Source organism: Oryctolagus cuniculus, chromosome 6 (assembly GCF_964237555.1).
Source record: "Oryctolagus cuniculus chromosome 6, mOryCun1.1, whole genome shotgun sequence".
Classification (NCBI taxonomy): Eukaryota; Metazoa; Chordata; class Mammalia; order Lagomorpha; family Leporidae; genus Oryctolagus; species Oryctolagus cuniculus.
The window spans coordinates 139991406-140017608 of record NC_091437.1 but is presented as its reverse complement, the minus strand read 5'-3'; the positions used below and the strand labels follow the sequence as shown (position 1 = coordinate 140017608).

At 37.8% G+C, this 26203-nt stretch overlaps 1 long non-coding RNA gene across 3 annotated transcripts in view; it reads left to right on the top strand.

Moving 5' to 3' along the window:
- LOC103348116 (uncharacterized) overlaps positions 1 to 26203 on the top strand; it is a 67294-nt gene that overhangs the window by 1067 nt on the left and 40024 nt on the right. For 2 of the 3 annotated variants that reach the window (XR_011389511.1, XR_011389510.1), the window contains exon 2: positions 2556 to 2616. The exons of the other annotated variant lie outside the window; for it this stretch is intronic. This is a non-coding gene — a long non-coding RNA (uncharacterized lncRNA). The remainder of the gene's footprint in view (positions 1 to 2555; positions 2617 to 26203) is intronic. 3 annotated transcript variants of the gene reach the window in all.

The following is a 26203-nucleotide window of genomic DNA, read 5'->3' as shown; positions in this document are numbered from 1 at the left end:
GCAGTGAAAGTATGAAAAGAAAAAAAAAAAAAAAAAACAACCAAGGTCACTACGTCATATTCAAGTTGCTCAAAAAAAAAAAAAAAAATCTTGAAATTAGCCTGAGAATGCAGGAAACGGTGCAGAGATAACAACTTACCTCTTAGGAAAAATGGACAACGGAAGGCAATGGCAGAGCATCTTTAAAGTGCTGACAGGAAACATGAGAAAACAGAATTCAAAGGAAGAGATTTTTGTTTGAAAATGTGAGCAATGAAGACATTTTAACATAAATAAATTGGAAAATTATATTACTAAAATATTGAGCCAAAGAAATAGGTTTTTCTTGGGGAGGGAGATGGGGGAAGAAAAGAAGTGATGCCGAGAGAAGATATACAGAAGGAAATGGAAGAGAATTTGAAAATGAAAAATAAAAAAGGGATATAAACATTATTTTTTCTCAAAATTAGAAACAGATCTCTTATAGCAAAATAATTATTATAAGCTAGGAATTAAGCATATATTTAGAAGGAAGAGATGTAAAAATGACAGTGTAAAATATAGTACAAAATGACTACAAAAGGCCGGCGCCGCGGCTCACTAGGCTAATCCTCCGCCTAGCGGCGCCGGCACACCGGGTTCTAGTCCCGGTCGGGGCGCCGGATTCTGTCCCGGTTGCCCCTCTTCCAGGCCAGCCCTCTGCTGTGGCCCGGGAGTGCAGTGGAGGATGGCCCAGGTGCTTGGGCCCTGCACCCCATGGGAGACCAGGAAAAGCACCTGGCTCCTGGCTCCTGCCATCGGATCAGCGCGGTGCGCCGGCCGCAGCGCGCTGGCCGCGGCGGCCATTGGAGGGTGAACCAACGGCAAAGGAAGACCTTTCTCTCTGTCTCTCTCTCTCACTGTCCACTCTGCCTGTCAAAAAAAAAAAAAAAAAAAAAAGACTACAAAAATAGAACACAGGTAACTGATATTATACTGTTGGGGGTTAATTAAATGTGTGAAAAATACAAAGTGCGAAGTACAAAGCATTGGAATATAGGAAGAAAGGAATTGGCAATGTATCATCGGATCTGAAGTTTAAGTAGTGAGGTGAGAAGTAGGAAATAGTTTGCAAGGCCCATTGGTTATAAATTTGAATTATTACATTGAAGAGCTAAAATAGCGATTCAAGTATACTTTCATTTTAACCTAAGGAAACATATTCTCAGCCCTAGAGTAAGTAAATATTAACAATACTAATAAAATATTCAGAGACTTAGATAAGCTCACAATTGACACAGTGACTTCTCTGTCTCCTCTCTAAGGCAGAAATTAATATTAAGTTAAATAATTGAAATGATGTATTATAAATTGTCCATCAGGAGATATCATGAATTGATTCCAGGACTTCCCCTCACCCCATCAGATAAAAATAAATAGGTGCATGTTCAAGTTCTTTATGTAAAATGGCATATATTTGCACATAACCTATGCACATGCACCTCTATAATTTAAGCAATTTCCAGACCATTTGTAAGACATAATATGATGTAAATATTACATGATTGTTTTAAGGTATTTATGGAATAACCAAGAGAAAAATCTGTATATATTCAGTACAAATGCAATTGTTTTTAGTATTTTCAAACCATGCTTGGTTAAATCCATGGATGTGGAACCCATGGATACAGAAGGCTGACTGTAATTGTTTCTAAGGCAGTAGTTTCTTAAATGCATGAGCAAAACAATACCTGATAGAAAGCAAGAGAATAATGCATGATTTTATAGATGCACAAAAGAATAACTTCACTAACATTTCTAGAGATAACTTTTTGTGCTAAAAAACAAATCAAAAGTAGTGAAGAAACTAACAACTTCCAGAAAGCAATATGAAGCAGAAACAAATGTGTGTGTGTGTGTGTGTGTGGTGTGAATATTTAAATAGATTTATTATTTGATAGAAGCATTAATTTTCTCCCATTCTGTTTGTTGCTTCTTTACTTTGCTGAGTGTTTCTTATGCAGTGCAGAAATTTCTCAGCTTGATGCAGTCCCATTTGTCAATCTTGGTATTGATTGCCTGTGCTTCTGTGGTCTTTTCCGAGAAGTCTTTGCCTAGACCAATGTCTTGCAGAGTTTCCCCAGTGGTTCTAGTAATTTGATGGTAGTGGGTCATACATTTATATCTTTGTGTAATTATCTTATTGAATAGGCCTTGTAATCCACTCAATCTCTCCAGACCTTCAGGAACACCTAAAATCTATATGTTGGGTCATTTCAGAGTATCCCATAAATTTCCAACACTTTATAAAAATTTTTCTAATTACTTTTTTTATCTTTCTGAAAAATTTCCATAAATTTGTCTTCAAGCTTAAATATTCTTTCTTCTGACTCAACAAGTCTGTTAAGTTTTTCCACTGTATTTGTTATTTGACATTTTATTCTTCACTTCTAATATTTCAGTTTGATTTCTCATCAAAAACTCAATCTTATGGGAGAATTGTTCTTCCATGTCATGTATAGATTTCTGTAACTCGTGAATTTGCTTCTCATTGCTTCTGAATAATCATATGATTAATCTTTTGAATTCATTTCCAGGTATTACATCAATCTCCTTGTCTTCATATTCTAATATTGAAGTATTGTTTTGTTCTTTTGGGTAAGTCATGTTATCTTCCTTATTCTTATTTCTTAAGTTTCTGCATTTATATTTGGCATTTGTGAAACAACTTGTTGATTTTCTCTTCTGATGGATTTTGTCTTTGAACTGTGCTACTGTGGGTTAGTAGAGTGTCTGCTCTTTCAGTAAATACCCAGAGGCATATACTAGGTGTGGGGAGGGAACTATGGTCAATGCTCAAGTTTACCTGAGTATCCAAAGTGACACCCAAATTGGGCATGGTAGATCTCCTTGTCAGAAGAAAGGAGTGTTTTTTTTCTTTATTATTTTTTTATTTAACAAATGTGAATTTACAAAGTGCAACTTTTGCATTATTTTGGCTTCCCCCCCAACCTCCCTCCCAACTGCAGCCATCCCATCTCCCACTCCCTCTCCCATCCCACTCTTCATCAAGATTCATTTTCAATTATCTTTATATACTGACAATCAACTTAGTATATACTAAGCAAAGATTTCAACAGACTGCACCCACACAACCGCACAAGATAAAGGAGTATTTGTTTACTTCTGTTGGTATAATCTCACCCTAACCTCATTTATTCCAAGGTGATCAGTGCCCAGGGTTAGCACACAGTGGGTGCACACTCATCCATGCTGCCACATGAACCCCACAAACGATTTTGCAGTCCTCATGTGAAGATGGATATGACTACAATGACCCACCACAGGCAATCGGGATCTCAGCATTTTGTGCTGTACACGGTGATTGCCCACAGACCCAGCTGCACCCTGCTCCCTATCATGCAGTCAGTTTCCACAGTCTTAGCACACAAAGCTCCCTCAGTCATGGGGTATAGCAGATCCAATCCACCCTGCTAGCCTATCACATACATGGATAAAGCAGAGATGTCCCAGAGCCAGTTGCCTGTGGGTCCTCCACCTTGGCAGAGCCTGTGATATGATGAGAAGTTGGGGACACCTCACAGTCCCATGTGGGCAACCACCCAGCTGTCAGTCTTCCCAGCCAGACTCAGTCATTGGCACATGAATTTTTCCCTTGTAAAAATCCCTGGATCACACGTTTCTGCAACAGCTGCTGCTACTGATTTCAAAATTGCTCCTTCTCCCAGCCCATTGCTGCTTGCCATTGTAGGGACGGGGGAGAGAGAACTATGCCCTTTATCCACTGGGTTAAGTGGCATGCTGTCCCTCTTGTGGCTCCAGGCCAGACTTAAACACCATGTACCCTTCCAGGCTCTCCCTCCAGCTAAATCACTAGTGGCAGAACCTGCTGCAGTTGGCTGTCACTTCAATCTCCGAAGCTGGTGCTCCCTTGAGCTCTCAGCTGCAGGGGTTGTATGTTGTGCCCATGCTCCTTGCTGTGCATCTGCACCTTCCACACTGATCCATGGTCCCCTTCCTTCTTGCGTATAATTTCCACTGCTTATTTCTTTCCAACTCTACCATAGGGATGCACTTCCTCCACTTTTTTGCTACTAGTTTCTTCTAGCCTAAAGCAGTATGTTTTTCCCTATTCCACCATCTTCAACAACCTCCTTTCAAAACTAATTTATATCTCTTTTTTAGTTTCTTACTCACAAGTGATTATTTCTTTTCCTCATGTTAGTTCCCTGAGAAGGGCAGGGAAAGACTATTTCTCATTTGCAACTCACAGTGCGAAAACGAAAGCTGCCTAGACTAAGCATCTCCCTCCTGCCACACCTCTCATTTCACAGCCCTTTACAATTCCTTTCCATAGCCACACTCTCTCTTTCTTATTTATCACTCCAGTTTCAGTTTTCCCATAAGTCCTATAATCATACCATTCTCAATGTCTCAATGTCACTAATGACCTTGTGTCAAAACCAATGAAAAAATCTCTGAAAGTTATTTGTTATCATTGACAATCTTCTTTAATGGTTTTTTCTCTGCTTCTGGAGGTGCTACCATTTGTTATGTTTATTCTTATCCACTGGTTGATCCTTATCATTGTTTGTTATGTCATTCACTTTTTACTCATAGAAGTGAACACTTTGTCATTCTGATCTATAATTACTCTCAAGGAGATTTTGTATAGTACCATGATATTAAATATCATCTAAACATTCATGACACCCAAATTCACTTGTCCATAATTGTATATTCTATGACTAACTCAATATTTCCCCTTAATGTGTAACAGGGATTTTGCATTTAAAAGTGCAAAATTAAAATTTTCATTTTACTCTGAGACAAATCTACTCTCTTAATCGAGTTTTCCATGTTTATATGTAGCAGTTATGTACCTCCATGAAATTTTATTCATAAGAATGCTTCCTGCCTTTTGTTACAAAACTTTCTCCATGTGTGAATCATACAACCTCTCCCAATAATATCTGACTATAAGTCCTTGGCTTCTCGCTTCCAAAGTATTTCAGTAGGTTCTTAAAAATGTGTTTCTTTTTCCATTCTTTCTTCTCTTTAAATTATTTTGTAGCAAGGTAACCATTGTTATTCTTTAAAACTATAACTATAAATTATCTCAAGGCACTAACTACACTGTAGCTTTCCCACACACTTGAAAAATATCCATAATCCTTAATAAGGCCTATAGAAGCTATGGAACCTCGTCAAGAGTTCTTCAACATAACATATGCATTCTTTTGAAAGTACAACGATACTTCCAGGGGTAGAGAGACTGAGATAATTTTAGTGTAATAATAAGGGGTGGGGAACACCTGGCTTGTGGGTCATATAATGCCTGTGAACTCGTGTGGTCTGTCTTCTGGAAGATGACTGCAATCAGGACTTGTAATTCAATAAACCTATAGCAGACTAGTGTTTAAGTTGATAATTTTGTGTGACCCAAGAATGATGCTATAAATATCCAAATGGCCCACTGGATCCTCAACTTCTCTTCATACTGTTGCCTAAAATACGTTATCAGCCGGGATTCCCCTTTTCTGTCAACACTTTCACAAACTTCCTTCTCTTGCTATACAAAGGAAATTCTGATTTTACCATGTGAAGAAGGTATTTGTTCAGGGATTTGATAAATTTCAGGGGCACTTTTGAAGAGGGAATTGGTCAAAACTATTTTGTTAGGACATTTGGTTGGGCTCTTGTCATTCCCTGGCTAGGTGGCTGGTTGGATGGTTATAGATTAGATAGGTAGATGATGGATAGACAGACAATGCAATTAGCCTATTTTGTCCTGTATTCAAATATTCTGATTTAAGATAGGCTTGTAAGAGGATGAGAGTAATGACTACTTTTTTAACATTTATTTAATAAATATAAATTTCCTAAGTACAACTTTTGGATTATATTGGCTTTTTCCCTCCAAAACCACTCTCCCACCTGCAACCATTACATCCCCCACACCCTCTCCCATTCCATTCTTCATCAAGATTCATTTTCAATTATCTTTATATACAGAAGATCAATTTAGTATAAATTAAGTAAAGATTTCAACAGTTTACACCCACACAGACACACAAAGTATAAAGTACTGTTTGAGTACTAGTGAAACCTTTAATTCACATAGTACAACACATGAAGGACAGAGACCCTACATGGGGAGTAAGTGCAGAGTGACTCCTTTTGTTGATTTAACAATTGAAACTCTTATTTATGATGTCAGTAATCACCCAAGGCTCTTGTCATGAGCTGCCAAGGCTATGGAAGCCTCTTGAGTTCGCCAACTCTGATCTTATTTAGACACGGCCCTAGTCAAAGAGGAAGTTTTCCCCTCCCTTCAGAGAAAGGTACCTCCTTCTTTGATGGCCCATTCTTTCTGCTGGGATCTCACTCACAGAAATCCTTAATTTAGTTTTTTTTTTTTTTTTTTTTTTTGCCATAGTGTCTTGGCTTTCCATGCCTGAAATATTCTCATGGGCTCTTAAGCCAGAAACGAATGCCTTAAGGGCTGATTCTGAGGCTAGAGTGCTGTTTAGGGCATCTGCATTCTATGAGTCTGCAGGGTATCTGGCTTCCCATATTGGATTGCTCTATCCTTCTTAATTCTATCAGTATTAGCAGACACTAGTCTTGTTTATGTGATCCCTTTGACACCTAATCCTATCAGTAAGTCCGAGTGAGCATGTGTCAAATTTATATAGAGAACAGAATTCATATATTTTTTTAAACTTTTATTTAATGAATATAAATTTCCAAAGTACACCTTATGGATTACAATGGCTTCCCGCCCCATAACTTCCCTCCCACCTGGAACCCTCCCATTTCCTTCTCCCTCCCCCTTCCATTCACATCAAGATTCATTTTCGATTCTCTTTATATACAGAAGATCAGTTGAGCATATATTAAGTAAAGATTTCAACAGTTTGCACCCACATAGTAACACAAAGTGAAAAATACTGTTTGAGTACTAGTTATAGCATTAAATCACAATGTACAGCACATTAAGGAAAGAGATCCTACATGAGGAGTAGGTGCACAGTAACTCCTGTTGCTGACTTAACAAATTGACACTCTTGTTTATGGTATCAGTAATCACCCTAGGCTCTTGTCATGAGTCACCAAAGCTATGGAAGCCTTTTGAGTTCACCAACTTTGATCATATTTAGACAAGGTTGTAGTCAAAGTGGAAGTTCTCTCCTCCCTTCAGAGAAAGGTACCACCTTCTTTGATGACCTGTTCTTTTCACTGGGATCTCACTCGCAGAGATCTTTCATGTAGGTTGTTTTATTTTATTTTATTTTATTTTATTTTATTTTATTTTATTTTATTTTTTTACCAGAGTGTTTTGGATTTCCCTACCTGTAATACTCTCATGGGCTTTTCAGCCAGATCCGCATGCCTTAAGGGCTGATTCTGAGGCCAGAGTGCTGTTAGGACATCTGCCATTCTATGGGTCTGTTGTGTATCTCACTTCCCATGTTGGATCGTTCTCTCCCTTTTTGATTCTATCAGCTAGTATTTGCAGACACTATTCTTGTTTATGTGATCCCTTTGGCTCTTAGTCCTATCATTATGATCAATTGTGAACAGAAATTGATCACTGGGACTAGTGAGATGGCATTGGTACTTACCACCTTGATGGGATTGAATTGGAATCCCCTGGTATGTTTCTAACTCTACCGTTTGAGGTAAGTCAGCTTGAGCATGTCCCGAATTGCACATCTCTTCCCTCTCATATTCCCACTCTTATATTTAACAGCGATCACTTTTCAGTTAAGCTTCAACACTTGAGAATAACTGTGTATTGATTACAGTATTCAACCAAAAGTATTAAGTAGACCAAACAAAAAAAAAATACTAAGAGGGGTAACGTATTAAGTTGTTCATCAACAGTCAGGGCAAGGGCTGATCATATATTTCAAATATAAGATTTTAATCACATATTGATACTTCCCAACCTCCATCCCACCCTCCTTTATTTCTTTTTATTTGTTTTAATTTTTGTGATTACATACTTTCAATTTGATTTATAAACACAGGCTTTATCTTTCACCAAATAAAGAACACAACAAGTCAGAAATGAAAAGAACATTGCTCTTTAGGAGTTTCTAACAAGTTTAGTTCTTTAATCTTCTGACCATTTTCAAAGACTTCTTGACTATTCAGGGAATATAACAGTGGCAAAACAGATAAACTATAGGTCAGCGACGCTTAGGGAAGCAGCCCATTTTCTTGAGTTAAGCAAAAACACATAAAAAGTCTGATAGATACAGAGAGATGTCACTCAGATCCCCTTCAAGATAGATATTGCAGCTCTGGGGAGGGAGATTAGCTGACACTTCTGCTTCAGGATGTTTCTTGCCTATAGAGTGCTACTTCATTCTGGACTTTCCAAGATCGCAGCACTCATCTGGTGACTGGATCACGTTGAAGCATAAAGCTGGGCATTTATTTAGCACACGGAATCTGCTGAAAGGCAAGCATTCTCTCTGTGATCAGCAGGACCTTTCTGCTGGGTAAACCGATGACGTTTTACTTCTCTCCCTACTTAAATCTGCTTGTTTTCACTCCTCTTCGTATATGTTATCCCCAAATAAATATTTTGCCTCCTAAACTTTCTCTCAGACTCTGCTTCTGAAGATCTCAAACTGCAAGATATCATTAAAGGAGAGGTCTGAGAAAGTGAAAACAAAATGTGATTTTGCAGCTATAACATTCCCTATCTACTCTAAATGATGACGTCATCACTAATTGTAGGTGAAAAGAAAACACGTCCTGAAGTTCCAGTATTAACTGTCACATTGGTGTTGGACAGGAGTGCTGTCCTCTTAGAAACTAATGGTGTGACAAATCAGTACAAGTCCCAAAGTGGACTGTAGCTGCAGTACAATGTTACATGTTCATGGCATGGACCCATAATGTGGACTTCCACTTACCAAGGATTATCAAGCTACTTAGGCCACAGAATGTCCAATTCACCAGCAACAGGAAGTATCTCAAGGTCATCATTAAGGCACCATTTGTCAAGGAGATTAAAGATACACTTGGAGATAACTTGACTTCCTTAAGTTCCTTTCATTTTGGTGGGCCTAGTGATTTGCTCTTCAAGAATGAATGTTTGATTCACCAGTGTAGACTCCTGTTTAATGTTGCATCAAACCGAAGGACTCACTTAATACAAACAAGGAATGAGATCGGACCCTTGAACAGGATACTGACTGGTGACACCATTTATCATACCCATCAGCAGCTACAAAAGTGACAGGGAGTTAAAATTGTGTACTGAAGACACAATGAAGTCTTAGGATAGAGACATTATTCTGTAAAGAAGAGAACTCATCCATTAGGGTTGCGGCATTGTTTATGGTTAGAGTTCTTGCATCCCATATCATCGTGCCTAGGTTCAAGTCCCATATCCACTCCTGATTCCAGTGTCCTAGTGTGCACTCTGAGAGACAGCAGGTGATTATATATATATATATATATATATATATATATAAAATTTTTCCTCTAGTTTTCTTCAGAGAGACAGAACTAATATGATGAATAGATATAGATATGAGTCTTCAAAATGTTCCTGGAAAACATATATTATTAAAAAATGTACATTTTGGACACCAAAAATAAGCATATTTTAATTCCATTTTGCCACAAACATTGAAATTCCCTCATATATGAGACAGCGTTTAATGAAAGAAGTGGTTCACATAATGACAGAGCCTGAACCGTCAATCCTACGACAGGCTATCTGCAAGCTGGAGACTCTATGTGATGGCTCTGTCCAAGTCTGAATGCCTGAAAACCAGGAGAGCTAATGGTGCATGTAAGTCACAGTCAGAGGCCAAAATCCTAAGACCCTAGAAGGCTGCTGGTATAAGCCCTGGAGTGCAAATGCTATAGACCCTGAGCTCTGATATGCAAGGGCAAGAGGAGAATGTAGAAGAGAGCAAATTCGTCTTTATTCTTTGTTTCCCTTTTGGCTATGACCCCAATCATTTGAATGCTGCCTGCCTACATTGAGGGTAGAAACTTCCCACTCAGTCCAGTGACTCATATACTAGTCTCCTCTTGACACACTCTCACAGACACACCCAGAAATAATGAATAACTAGTTTTCCAAGTGTTCCTAAACCCAATCAAGCCAGTACCCAAAATTATAAGTTCAAAGGGGCGGAAGTGGAAGTGGCACCATTTACCATCACTTTTCATGTCTCATCAGAGAACAGTAAACTTCCCATCCCACAAACTTGGAATGTGCAGAATTAGAGCTTCTGGGGCTTGATGTACTTTGCCATGATACATACCAGAATCCCACTGCTGTATCAGGTATTGCTGGGACCTAGAAACCATGGGGCCCTTTTGTCTAGGGAGCAGCATGTGAGAAATCTATAGTTGGCAGAGGATACTGACCTTGATCATCAGGAGGCTGCTATTGCACCATGGAAATAGGATTATAAATGGACTCCAGGTGTTTCACTTGGATGCTTCTGGGTACACCCTGATTCAACTGTGGCTGCAAATGAACAAATTTAGTAAGCCTAGCTATAGAATTACAAAGTAACTCACAGTTCATCTTCTCCTCAGGTGTGAGGGTCAAGGTTAGGCCAAAAGATGAGCCTCAGGGGCCAGTGTTACCTGGGGGTAAGTAGAATCTAGAGTGAATAATGGACAGAGTTTAATGATGAATATTAGTTGTGGCGTTGAAACACGCTACAGGGCTGAAGATCAGTTTTCCTGACTAATATCCTCCAATTTCTTAAGATGAAGGAAGCACTAGAATGTTGGAGGAGGTGCTTTCTATATTTGGAAAAGTGGATATGACAAACACAAAAAGTAGTTTTTGGTAGACACAGGAGCATACCACTCAGTTTCCATGTTAAGGAAGTGCTTGTGACCAGACTGCAAGAAATGAGGTAGCACAGTGCTTTGACTCCAGAGAGCTGCTTCACTCTAAGACTGCTATGGGGTAGCTTGCATCCATTAAGCAAAGGCAGTACAAATGTTTGTCATTTTTAGACCCAAATGAAACACTACAAAGAAACTTGATTTTCTTTTTAACTCACAGTTCCTCACTAGGATGAGTGAGACTTGTTAGACCTGTGGTACAGATTGACTTTTCCCTCTGTGCAATCCTAATCCTCCTTTCTTATTAATAACATTAGTAGTAGTAGTAATATCAGTATTTATTTGAGAGGGTGAATGAAAGTCTCAATCCTCTGTTTCAGTCTCTCAAATGCCCGCAACAGTTGGGGTTAGGCTGATATCAAAGCAGGGAGCTAGGAATGTACCCTGGGTCTCCCATGTGGGAGGTAGGAATCTGATTACCTGAGCATTCACTGTCTCCCAAAGTCTGCGATAGCAGAAAACTGGAGTCTGGAGCTGGAGCTGGGCATTGTATCCATACACATTAATATGGATGCAAGTATTTTAAACACCTGATCCTTTCTTTTTTATAAGTGATAATTGCTAATTGTTAAACTATTTTTTTTAGATTTTTATTTATTTATTTGAGAGGTAGAGTTACAGTGAGAGGTAGAGTCAGAGAGAGAGGTTTTCCATCTGCTGGTTCACTCCCCAAATGGCCGCAACGGCCAGAGCTGCACTGATCCAAAGCCAGGAGCCAGGCTTTTTCCTGGTCTCCCATGTGGGTGCAGGGCCCAAGGACCTGGGCCATCCTCCACTGCCTTCCCAGGCCACAGCAGAGAGCTAGATCAGAAGTGGAGCACAAATTATAGTAAAAAGTTATACTGAAGCCTAAAATGCTTTTAAAATATTTGATCATATCTTTAGGTCATAATACAGAAGAGGCGATTTTTTTCCCCACTTAAGCCATTATTTCATAGGAAAGAAAAAACCAGAGAGTATAGATGAGTTTTATTTATATTTTTACTAAATAATAATTTAAAAGAAAACATAAAAACCAAAAAAAGTTCATTTGGTTTCTATAATAGCCAAGTGTGAATGAAGTTTAAAGAACAGGAAAGTATAGGGTCAGCAGGTATTACAATAGTTTTCTAAAGTTTCAAGTGTCAAACACTGAACTGATTTTATATTTTTTTAAAACACACAATGCTTTATTTTTATTACAAAAATACTATTTTTGTTTTTTTTTTAAGTTTTTATTTATTTATTTATTCATTTATTTTGACAGGCAGAGTGGACAGTGAGAGAGAGAGACAGAGAGAAAGGTCTTCCCTTTCTGTTGGTTTACCCTCCAATGGCTGCCGCGGCCGGCACACCATGCTGATCCGAAGCCAGGAGCCAGGTGTTTCTCCTGGTCTCCCATGTGGTTGCAGGGCTCAAGGACCTGGGCCATCCTCCACTGCACTCCCGGGCCACAGCAGAGAGCTGGCCTGGAAGAGGAGCAACTGGGACAGAATCCGGCGCCCCGACCGGCATTAGAACCCGGTGTGCCGGTGCCACAGGCAGAGGATTAGCCTAGAGAGCCACGGCACTGGCCTAAATGATTAATTCTTAACAGTTAGTATTTTTTGCGGCCAGCACCGCGGCTCCCTAGGCTAATCCTCCGCCTGTGGCACCAGCACACCAGGTTCTAGTGCCGGTCAGGGCGCTGGATTCTGTCCCGGTTGCTCCTCTTCTAGTCCAGCTTTCAGTTGTGGCCTGGGAAGGCAGTGGAGGATGGCCCAAGTCCTTGGGCCCTGCACCCGCATGGGAGACCAGGAGAAGTACCTGGCTCCTGGCTTCAGATCAGTGCCATGCACCAGCTGCAGCAACCATTAGGGGGTGAACCAACGGAAAAAGGAAGTCCTTTCTCTCTGTCTCTCTCTCACTGTCCACTCTGCCTGTTAAAAAAAGAAAAAAAAAGAATTATTTAAAATGTTTTCCTTATTTTTAAAATGTTGAAAAAGAGAAAACTCTACTTTGTATCCCAGGAATTAAGATTAATGTATCTTATTTTTAGAAAAATCCCAGTGTAATAGAATAATTTTAATTTTGTACTCCCTTTGGGTATTTTAACTAAAATTTTAGAAAGTTTGTTTCGATCAGTGTGTTTTAGTGTGAATGTATTAAATAGAATAATTCTGGCATTTGTGTGTAAATGTCCTATTCTTTCATGGAGGGGAGCTGAATATTTGCAAAATTACAACCACAATTTCACAAAAAAACAGTTTGAGTAGTTGCTGAAAGGAAACTGAATGAGGGGGTAATGAGAGACTATCAGAATAAGGGAACTCAATGAAATTAGGTCCTTTTGCTAAAACTGCCTTTAGTGTAACAGTTCATAGAAATTACTTGAGCAGAGCTAAACATAAACAAAATGACACAATGGGAACTTTATCAGTACATGTTAAGGCAAAATTTAATAAGCAATATAATTTTTAGTAGGGTTTATTAGATGAGAATTCCAAAAGTTGATTGGTTTTCAGTACAATTTTGCAGCAAGACAAAAATTCAAAGGGTTAAAAATCATAGAGGGGTTCTACAGTTTTTCTCTTGAGACAGAATTTACTAGAGTCTACAATGATGCAGAAAATAAAAGTGTCTGACAATGTATATCATCTCCAGGTAAAAAAGGAAAAAAAAATTGGATACTGCATCCCACATCAGAGTGCCAGTTTCAGTCCCAGCTTGTCTCCTTCCAATCCAGCTAATTCCTGCAGGTGATGGCTCAGATACGTGAGATCCTGATACCCATGTGGGAGACCAGAATGCTATTCCTGGCTTAAGGCTTCTGTCTGACCCAGACCTGGCTCTTGCAGACATTTGGGTAGTGAATCAGTGAATGGAAGAGCTCTATCTGTGTTTCACCTTCTCTCTGTGTCATTCTGTCTTTTAAATAAATAAATCTTTACAAAAAAGAACAAAGATTTTGGAAATAATGAAAGGAGAAACATATTCCTTACAGATATGGCTCTCAATAGATTGAGGAATTCATATTTTTATATTTCTAATATATGTTAACACACAAAGAGATACTATATCAAAAGTTTAGTGTATTTTAAGTATTACATTTTGTCATGATAGGAAAGGAACAATTCTACTAGGAAATAACATTTGGGGTGATAAAAAGAACCAAATATCGTGTGGTAATATGTACTAATTATGGCTTTTGATTATAGTTTGGGGAATTTTCATTATCCCAGTCACCTAGCCTTTTGAATATAAGGACATAAATACCTTAATCAGAAATAACAGTAGTGGAATCCTAATGACACTCTGCCAAGTTGACTTATAATACTCATTTTCATATTTTTACATTTTCAAATTGCTAGTGTTTTTTTTTTACTTATTCACATATTAGGTATGTTTAATGAGGCCATTAACTGCTATATAATTCAGGAAAATATAATAGCCCAACCAACTAGAGGTGCTGTAAATTGCATTCTAGTATAAGGCAGAATAATCAGGTGAGGGACTAGAACCTCACTCAGGTATGTACCTTCCAATTTTACTCTACTCTAGTGAGCAGGAGTTGGCTAATTCCTCTCCTCCCACGCCGATATTAAAAACAGCTAGGTAATGCTGTTGGGGTCTGATTCTCATCATACAATTTTATGTCTCGTTTTAGCTATGGACATGCATCAGTTCAAATTCTGTGGTCAGGCTTCTGAGTTGTTTGTCAGTTACCATATTTGTTGAGAAACTTCATTAGAACTCATACAGTACTAGTGAACCAATAGATGAGTCCATTGTCCAATCAGTTTTATCAGGAGGCTGAAAACAGAGTGATCCCAAAGATCAGAAAATGGAAGTTTAATTTATGTCGAGTTTGAAAACCATATACAACATCAGCATTTTGAAGAAGCTTTGATGACTTGATCATTGTATAGAATTTTTAATACTCTTTTCTCCTTGATGAAATTTTCTAAACCCTAAGTTCCTATCATTTTTAACTTTCTTCATTCTATCTGAAACTTTATTCTCATTTTGTTTCATATATTGAATATTCTTAGCTCCTAATGTTGCCAAATTTACATATTAGACAGATGAAATAAAAGTATGGAATTTTAAGACCCTAGATTTGTGTTTCTGGCTGTATAACAGATTAGATCCCTGGAGGATCCCTGCAGAGAGGGGGAAGTATAGAAACACTTTAAAAACCAATCTGTAAGGTAACCAGAATACGCAGTCCTCAGAGACCAATAAAAAAAAAAAAAAAGATAGTATTGTGAATCTGGAAACTCAGACTTTGAAACTGAATTTTTCCTTGTGAGCATTCAATTAAATGCAGTAACTTCAAATTTCTGTTACGTAACTACACAGTTTGCAGGAAATAAGTGATGAGGCTTGCGCCCATTCAAGTGAGATAGTCTTATCAGAGACAGGTAAGGACAGAACTACTAAGGGCTATAATGTCATTATGAGGTAACCTACACATAAGCACCATATTCATAGAAGTAACATCAAGAAAACATACGTTGGGGCCAGCGCTGTGGCCAGCATCCCATATGGGCACCGGTTCTAGTCCTGGCTGCTCCTCTTCCGATCCAGCTCTCTGCTATGGCCTGGGATAGCAGTAGAAGACGGCCCCTGCACCCGTGTGGGAGACCAGTAAAAACTCCTGGCTTCGGATTGGCGCAGATCTGGCCGCTGTGGCCATTGGGGAGTGAACCATCGGATGGAAGACCTCTCTCTCTCTCTCTCTCTCTCTCTCTGCCTCTCCTCTCTCTGTGTAACTCTGACTTTCAAATAAAAATAAATAAATCTTTTTAAAAAATGTATGTTCACATTAATGAAAAAAATCTTTCCTGAAAATTCAGTGCAAAAGCACTTCCTCTGTGGTATAATTTCCGTCTTGGAATCTCTCTACATCGGAAAGATTTTGAGTGACCATAGGTTGTCAGTGCCCACAGAAAACATGCCAAAAGTTAATACAAATATCTGTCTTCTTGACCAAACATCTTAAATCAAGGAGTCCAAGAATCTCCACAGAGAACAATCCAATGAACTTAAATAAAATATACCAAGAACTAGGAAGAACAACATTCGGCCAGGTGGGAGCCATAAATCTAATAATCACCAGGTCAAGAGCTCACTAAGGGGAGATCGCTGAGGAAATAAATCCTAAGAATAACAGTATGTTTTCAGTATACCAGTATTCTCAGGGACTTGAAAACGTGGTTTAAAGCTATTAAACCTCTGATTAGAGTCAGATGATCTAGGATTGCTACTGCCTATAGCCTGAGTGACTGACATACACAAATGTTAACTCTTTCTGGGTAAGAATATCATCTGTATATTATGCTTGCCTCATTTTTTATATCACTGTGTAGATGGGAGGCAAAAGAAGCTGTATATAGTTTAATTTGGGCATATCTTGGTGGTATTAAGACTGAACCTCCTTGGAAAGATGTAAAAGTGGTAGAGAAAGCCTGCTCCACCCATGTTCTGCATCCACGAGTTCAACCAACCGTGAGCTGAAATATGTGAAAACTTTACTGTGTACTGAACATGTGCAGTTTTTTCTTGTTATTCTTCAAACAATACTGTATAATAACAATTTACAACTATCTTGCAGTGCATTAGGTATCCAGAGTAATCTAAAAGTATGTAAGAAGATTAATGCAGGTTGTATGCAAATACTGTGCCATTTTATTTAACAAACTTAAGCATCTATGCATTTTTTTAAAGATTTATTTATTCATTTGAAAGTCAGAGTTACACAGAGAGGAGAGGCAGAGAGGGAGGGAGGAAAGGTCTTCCATCCGATGATTCACTCCCCAGATGGCCACAACCGCCAGAGCTGCACTGATTCGAAGTTGGGAGCCAGGAGCCTCCTCTGGATCTCCCATGTGGTTGCAGGGGCCCAAGGGGTTAGGCCATCTCCTACTGCTTTCTCAGGCCATAGCAGAGAGCTGGATTGGAAGTGGAGCAGCCGGGATTTGAACGGCACCCATTTGGGACACTGGCACTTCAGGCCAGGGCATTAACCCACTGCACCACAGCGCCGGCCCCGTATCTATGCATTTTGGTATTATGTGAAGATCCCTATAGTCAGTCACCCTGAGATATTAAGAAATAACTATATTGTATGGAAACCTAATGTGCCTAGTAAGTCTGGTGGGATTATTTTTGTTGTTGTAGTTCTGTATTGAAGTGAAACTTATTTCTTTATTTTTTAAATTTATATGTGGTGAAAAAATTTCATATATACAGATTTAAGAGCATAATGACACTCTTCAGGCTACCCTCCCTTACCATCCATGCTCCTGCCTGTTGTTATATTTTCTTTTGATTTTTACAGTGGCAAACTTTCAGTTTATCTTATGATCACATTCTTAACCTCCACTAAATAAAACATTCAATAAGTAGTAAGTAACCACTGTTCCACAAGAGTATAGACAACGATTCTAAAAAATAATCAAATCTCAATGTGTAAAGTTATCTCATTTACATAATTTTTGGAGTTGCCAGAAATCAAAGAAAACATGCGATATTTATCTTTTGGAGACTGGTTTATTTCACTAAGCATAATGGTTTCCAGTTGTACCCATTTTGTTGTAACAATAGGATTTCATTCTTTTTTATGGCCAAGCAGTATTTCAAAGTGTATATATAAGACATTTTCTTTATTCAATCATCAGTTGATAGACATCTGGGTTGATTCCATATGTTAGCTATTGTGAACTGAGTTGCAATGAACATGGGGGTAAAGATAACTGTTTCATATGTTGATTTCATTTAGTTTGGGTAAATTCCCAGGAGTGGGATAGCTGAGTGAAATGACAGATTTATTTTCAGATTGCTGAGGAATCTTCATACTGTTTTCTATAATGGTTGTACTAGTTTGCAGTACCCTTTTTCTCAACATCTTGCAAGCATTTGGTAGCTTTGGATTTTTGGATGGTACTAATTACAACTGAGATGAGGTAAAACCTCATTGTGGTTTTTTAATTGGCATTTCCCTCATGGCTAGTGATCCTGAGCATTTTTTCATGTCTGTCATTTGAATTTCCTCTTTTGAAAAAAAAAAAAATTCAGATCCTTTGCTGGTTCCTTAAATGGATTGTTTGTTCTGTTGAGTTTTTTGAGCTCTTTATAGATTCTGCTTATTAATCATTTATCAATTGCATATTTTGTAAATATATTCTCTCATTCTGTCCATTTCCTCTTCTTTCTGTTGAGTGATTCCTTTGCAGTGCAGAGGCTTCTTAGCTTGATGTAATCCCATTTGTCTATATTTTATTTTCTGTGTTTCTGGGGTTTTTCTAAGAAGTCTTCACCTATGCCAATGTCTTGTAGAATTTCCCTATAGTAATTTGATGGTATCAGGTCATAGGTTGAGATCCCTTATCCATTTAAAGTTGAATTTTACATAGGCATAAGACAGAGATCTTGTTTCATCCTTCTGCATATGTAGCTACAATTTTCCCAGCACCATTTGTTGAAAAGATTGTCCTATCTTTGGGGATTGATTTTAGCTCCTTTGTCAAAGTTGATTGTAGATGGAGGTATTAATTTCTGGGATTTCTATCCCATTCCACTTGTCTACATGTCTATTTTTGTTCAGTGCTTGGCTGTTTTGATTATGACTGCCCTGTAATATATCTTGAAATCTGATATTGTGATGCTTCCAGCTCTGTTTACTTTAATATTGTTTTAGGTGTTTAGGTCTTTTGTGTTTCCATGTGAATTTTAGTTCTTTTTCTAGACCTGAGAAGAATGTTGTTGATATTTTGATTGAGATTTCATTGAATCTGTAAATTGATTCATGTAGTATGGCCATTTTGATGATACTATTTCTTCCAACTCATGAACATGGAATATTTTTTTTTCCTTTTTTTGTGTCTTCTGTTTCCTTTTTTGTAATTTTCATAGTGGAAATCTTTTACAACATTGGATAAATTTACTCTTAGGTATTTAAATTTTTTGTAGGTATTGTGCATGGTACTGATATTTCAGTTCTTTCTCAGCCATGACATTGTCTGTGTATACAAATCTATTGATTTTTATGTGTTGACTATATCCTGCAACTTTGCTGAACTCTTTTATGAGTTCCAATAGTCCCTTAGTGGAGTCTTCTAAGTTTCTCTCTATATAGGATCATGTCACCTGCCAACAGGGATAATTTGATTTTCTCCTTTCCAATTTCTATCCTGTGATTGCTTTTTCTTGCCTAATGGCTCTGGCTAAAACTTCCAGAACTGTACTGAATAACAGTGGTGACCTGGGAATCCTTGCCTGGTTCCAGATCTTAGTGAAAAGGTTTCCAACTTTCCCCCATTTAATATGATGCTGCCTCTGGGATTGTCCTATATTTCACTGATGGTAATGAGGAAATGTCCCTTCTATACCCAGTCTACTTAATGTTGTTATCATGAAATATATTGTATTTTATCAAATGTTTTCTCTGCTTCTGTTGAGATAATCATATACTTTTTATTCTTCAGTTTATTAATGTGATGTTTCATAATTATTTATTTACATATGTTGAACCATTCCTGCATACCAATTTTAAGTCCCACTTGGTCTGGGTGAATGAACTTTCTGATGCGTTGTTGGATTCGATTACCCAGTATTTTCTTGGGGATTTTTGTTTGGATATCTATCAGGGATATTAGTCTATAATTCTCTTTCTCTGTTGTACCTTTTTATGGTTTTGGAATTAAGGTGATGCTGTCCTAATAGAAGGAGTTTGGGAGGATTCCCTCACTTTCATTTGTCTTTCATTTGTTTTGAATACTTTGAGAAAAATTGGAATTGATTGTTCTTCAAATGTTTGGTAGAATTCAGCAGTGAATTCATCAAGTCCTGGGCTTTTATTTGTTGGGAGGGTCTTTACTATTGATTTAATCTCCACCTTAGTTATTGGTCTGCTTAGGTTTTCTGTTTCTTCATTTCTCAATTTTGGTAGGCTTTATGTGTTCAGAAATCTCTCCATTTCCTCTAGATTTTCCAATTTGTTGGCATATAGGTCATTGTAGTAATTCCACATGATTGTTTTTATTCCTAGAGTACATGTTGTAACATCTTTTTCATCTCTGATTTAATAATTTGGGTCTTCTCCCATCTCCTTTTTTGTTTTTTGATTTTTTTTTTGATAGTTGGGCAAAGACCCAGCTCTTCATTTATCTGGTTTTTTGTGTCTTTTTGGTTTCAATTTTGTTTATTTCTTTAATTTTAATTTTAATTTTTTTTCCTCCTGGCAATTTTGAGTTTGATTAGTTCTTGTTTTTCTAGGTCCTTGAGAAGCCCTGATAGCTCATTTTTCTGATACTTTTCTGATCTGATAGCTCATTTATTTGATACCTTTCTGATTTCTTGATGTAGGCTCTAATTGCTATTAACTTGCCTCAATACTGCTTTTGCTGTATCCTACAAGTTTTTATAGGTTTCATTGTCATCTTTATTCATTTACAGAAAACTTTTTGATTTTCCCTTTTGATTTCTTCCATGACCTACTGTTCATTCAGGAGTATGCTTTTCAGTCTCCATGTATTGCATATATTCTAGAATTATTAAGTTAATTTCCATTTTCATTCCATTGTGGTCACAAAAGACATATGGTCTAATTTCAATTATTTTAATTTGTTGAGATTTGCTTTATGGCCTATCATATAGTCTATCCTAGAAATAATTCCATGCACAGATGCAAAGAATGTGTATTCTGCAGCTATGGGAATGAATGTTCTGTAGAAATTAGTCTATTGTGTCCATAGTGTCAATTCACTCTGTTGTTTCTTTATTGTTTTTTGTCTAGTTAATCTGTCCATTGATGAACGTGAGGTGTTAAAAAGTCCCTCATTACTTATTTTATTGGTGTCTATGTTTCCCTTTGCATCCATTAACATTTGTCTTAAATAACTAGGCTCCCTAGCATTGGGTGCATATACATTTATGATAGTCACATCTTCCAGTTGATTTGGTCACTTAATCATTACATATGCCCTTCTCTATCTCCTTTAAAAATTTTGTGTTAAATCTGTATTGACTTGTATTAATTAGTATGGGTACTCCTGCACTTTTGCTTTCCATTAGTATGGAATATCTATTTCCATTCTTTCACTTTTAGTCCACATGTATCATTGTTGGTGAGGTTTGTTTTTTGTAGGCAACAAATAGATGGCCCTTGTTTTTTAATCCATTCCAACAGCTTGAATCTTTTTAATTGAATAATGTAGGCCATTTACATTCAAGGTTGTTTATATTTAATGACTTGATCTTGCTGTTTTTCCATAAATGTTACTATTGTTTGCTATGGATTTCCTTTTTACTTTTTTTGGAGATTTTTTGCATTCCCATTCTTTCATACTGATGACTATCTTCATCTGTTTCTCATGTAGCATATCCTTAAGGAGCATCTGTAAGGCTGAACAAGTAGTGACAAATTCTTTCAATTTCTGTTTGGGAAGGTCTTTCACTTTCATTTATAAATGAGAGCTTTGCTGCATATGGTATTCTAGGTTGATAGTTAATTTCTTTTAGGACTTGTAATTTCTCTTCTGTTCTCTCCTAGCCTGTGGGGTTTCTTATGGTAAATCGGGTATCAGTCTAATTGTAGATCCTCTTAAGGTAATCTGTCATTTATCTCATGCACATCTTTTCTTATGTTTTACTGTTGAAAGATTGGCTATAATGTGTTCTTGTGAAGATATTTTCTGGTCATGTCTATTAGGAGTTCTATGTGCTTCCTGTACTTGGATGTACCTTTGTTTCTTCAAATTACAGAAGTTTTCTGCTATTATTTCACTTAATAGACTTTCTTTTTATAAAAAAATTCTAGTTATTTATTTGAGAGGTAGAATACAGAGAGAGTGAGAGACAGAGAAGCATCTGCTGGTTCTTTCCCGAATGGGTGCAATGGCTGGAGCTGGGGCAATTGGAAGCCATTAGCCAGGAGCTTCTTCTGGATCTCCCACATAGGTACAAGGGGTTCAAGCTCTTGGGCCATCTTCTGTTGCTTTCCCAGGCCTTAGCAGAGAGCTGGATCAGAAGAGGAGCAGCTGGGATATGAACTGGCACCCATATGGGATGCCTTCCATACCACAGCTCTGGCTCCTGAATAGGCCTTCTAATTCATTCTCTGTTTCATCAATTTCAGGAATGTCTAAGCCTTGTATGTTAGGTCATTTGATAGTATTTCATAAATCTTGAACGTTCCTCCTCCACCTCTCCTCCTTCCTTTTTTGTCTGATCGAGATATCTCCAAAGCTATGTCTTCTAGTTCGGATGTTCTTTATTCTTTCTCACCAAGTCCATTTTAAAGCTTTCCACTGTATTTTAATTTGATATAATAAATTTTCACTTATATTAATTCAGTATGATTTCTCTCTAATATCTCTCTTGGCAAAATTTTTCATCCATGTCATATGTCTTATGATCATTTTTTTTAATTTTCAGGTTTTTCATCAATATCTTCCTCTTCACATTGTAATATTGAAGTATTGTTTTCCTTTGTGGGAGTCTTATTGTTTGTCTTGTTCATGTTTTTCATATTTCTACATTTATTTTTAGTGATTTGTCAAACCACTTATAGGTTTTCTCATCTGATGGGTTTTATCTTTGAACTATGCCTCTGTAGCTTAGTGGAATGTCTGCTCCTTTAGTAGATATTCAGAAGCATGGGCTGGTTGGGTCAGAAAGCTCCAGTTAGTGCTGTGGAGTGGTGCAAGTTTTCCAGGGTGACACTCAAGTTGGGCTTGGTAGATCTCTCTTTTCAGCAGAGGGGAGGGCATGGTCACATCAGCTGGTTTGATGACTGCTTCTCCTCTGTGCTGTGGTGAACAAAACCATGGGCCACCTCACAGTGTCTACACACTCTACCCATACAGATACATGAATTACACAAAAGATCTGTGTGGTCCTCAGAACCCTCTGCAATGACCCAGTCCAAGCACTCAAGGAAATTAGCCTCTGAAGTCATAAACAATGATTGTCCAGAGACCCTCTAACAGCCCACATTCTTCCATGGAGAGACTAAGGTGTTCTCAGATCCTGATGCCTTTGGTGTTGCACCTTGGCAGCTTGAGTACAGTTACTCATAATAGAGTGAGGGGAGAGGAGTGACTCCCAGGCTTAACTGGGCACCCCATACCCTGCCAACTCTCCAAATCAGACTCTAAATTAGTGGGGCCTGAGGAATTAACCCCTCAGATATAATCCCCTTTTCCCATGCACATCAGCTGCAACTGCCTGCGCTTACCTTATCAAGATGGTGCATCCTCCCTGCTATTCACCTGCAGCCTTTGTTGTGGGGAGAATGGGAAGCAGAAGGTAGTGTACTCTCTGTTAACAGGGTTAGGTGGGCACTCTGTCCTCCTGCTAGCACTCCAGGCCAGATTCAAGGTCAGTGTGGACTACAAGATTCTGCTCTGACAACATCAGCAGTGCCATAGGTTGCCACAGTCTCCTCTCACTTCTTTATAAGGAGATGGTGTCTCTTCCTGATGCTGATTCTTATGCTGACAGGAGTGGAACCAAAGCTCACTGCCAGGCTTTTATGGCACTCTGTGGGAACAGGGGCCGGGAGAGGGTCTAGGTGGAGGAAGCAAGGTGGCTCTCTTGCTCCAAGCCTGGCAGTTACTAGGATCCCTAGGCTTTTAAGTCAGTCAGTGACTGTGGAATTCCCTCTGAGTTAAAACTGTGAGTAGATAGGCTTGCATCAATATCTCCCTCCCTTGACATGGTAAGATGGTAGCTGACAGTTGGCTGATCCATGTGGCTGGCTGTAGCTGTGCCTCTTCTCTTCCTCCCTCTTGTTCCAAGGAGCTTGTTCTCTTCTTCACCAAAAATTTCCATCAGCAAGACCCCTGGAAAAATGGTCCTTTTTTGTTCTTTTCATATCCCAGAGCTGCTAACATTAGTGTGGCGATACTCTATTCAGTCATTTTGGAAGACTTCTTGGGGTAAATCTTAAACTCCAAACCAGGCCTGGGCTGACGTGGTTTTCAAAGCAAATAAGATGTGTGCAAAGCCAGCATTAGTGAACCATAAGATGTGAAAACAAAGATACCAAGCACAGAGAAAATATTAAAGAAAAGTAATGAGGAATGTGAAATACAGGAGAAGGTATAAGAGTTAACAAAATGAATTCCAGAATTAAATAAAGAGAAGCTTTATTATAAAGTTTTATATTTTTGTACAGTTGGTTTGCACATGCTGTTCATCATAAGGTTAATACTTAACATTGTGAATATCACTTATGCAGATATTATACCCATTTAAAATCTAAAACTAAATTAAAATCAGGATACCTTCCCTCTGATTGGTCACACAGCTTAGAATAGAGGTTCTTAAACTTCATAATTGTTTTTTGCTATATTTCTAAAAAAAAAAGTATATCCTTCTTTAACAAAAAAGAAAAAAAAATCCACACTCCTGTACCCACTATATTTTTCATGTAATTTAGAGGGTTCATTCTCTAAACACCCAATGGAACAAAAGTAACAGTGTAAAAACAACTGGTTTTAACTAGGCATACAGTAGAAGGCTGAAAAATTATAAGAATTGACATTGAATTACACCTGAAGAATAAATGGAATTTACCTGTATTTAAAGAGGAAAAGCACCTTTCAATTAATGGTTATAAATTTTACCCACTTATAAATTATATAAACATATAACATTTAATAATAAAATGCAACAATATAATATGTATAAGTGCAAATAAGTATATTAATCACATTTTCAAAATCCAAAGAAAAAATATATATAAAAGATTTATTTACTTGAAAGTTCCAGAGAGAGGTAGAGCCAGAGGTAGGGGGGAGAGAGAGACAGAGAGAGAGAGAAAGGTCTTCCTTTGCACTGGTTCACTCCCCAAATGACTGCAATGGCCAGAGCTGAGGCAATCTGAAGCCAGGAGCTTCTTCTGGTTCTCTGATGCAGGTGCAGCTGCCCAACAACTTGGGCCATCTTCCACTGCTTTCCCAGGCCATAGCAGAGAGCTGGATTGAAAGTGGAGCAGCCAGGACTCAAACTGGTGTCCATATGGGATGCCGGTGCTGCAGGTTGGGCCTTTAACATGCTGCACCACAGCATTGGCCCCAGGGAATATATATTTAATATAGCTTAAGTAAACATAACTAGCTCAGGAAAACTGCAGTATTGATAATACATTATGTTCTAAAAGTCTATCATTTACAATTTCATTATTGGTTACAAACTAAAAGGGATCCCTTTGCATTATTCTTGTTTTCATACTTTTAGAACATAATTACCCTGCAGCTTCTAATTAAGTCTGTTTTAAGGCACAAAAGAAAGCTGCTTTGGATTTGCACTTCACATGAGGACTCATTAAATATTTTTGCAACAAGCTATCTAATTAACATTCTCTAAGAATTATTTGAAAGGTAAGAACATGCTTATCAGTCTGATCAACAATAGTATATTCCATATAGTTAGACTTGCCAAGTGCCATAGGCATTAAATACATGCAAAGAAAAAAAAACACAAAGAATTACTTTCTGTAACATAAGTGCTACATTAATTAACTTAAAAACTCATTTATTTTATTCATCTGTATAATTAAAGGCTTGTCAAACCATGTAGTTCTTCATCTCATCAGTGATGAGCTTCAGCATTACATATCTTCTGGCAAATTTTACTTAGTGACAGGCATCACATGTAGCAAATAAAATTGAAAACCTGAAGGCGATTATGTGAGGGACATTGATTGAAAAATAAACTAAAATATGTTTATTTTGGTGTGAATTTTTTCTGAAATCTTTGTACAGTTTTCTATAAGAGTTTCCCATGTTTTTTATTTATTCACCAAGAATATCAAATCATAACAAGAACAGGGAGGTTTGTGATGTTTTAACTTGTCCTTGGTTGGTCCTGTGCTCTCTTGCTCAGGATAACCTTGAAACATAGCATACCCTTTCCACCTCAAAGATACCAGAGCATGCAGAAAAGGTCTAGAGATTTTTCCAAGCCTTACTCGGAGAAATCCCAAAGAATTGTCATTATCTGAGGGTTCCTGGGAACACCTAATTTGCAAAGGCATCTTCATTTGAGTTTCTTCTCTCAGAGTTTAAAGGCTTCTGCCTTGGGATAGACGAGATACACAGTATTTGTTGAAAATGTATAGATAAATCGTATGAAGCTAAGTAGACCCGGGGTAATCCCCTTGGTTCCTTTGATATTGTGGTATCAAAGTAGGAATCAGCCAGTTTTTGTTCATTAGAATGGAATAAGATAGGAAGGACCCTGGCTGAATTCTAATTCTAATTCTAGAATGCAACTTAGAAAAACAGCTTTGCTTGGCTACTGTAGTTTCTCCTGTGTAATATAGAGAGTAAATAGAATTGTTAAACACTTACCA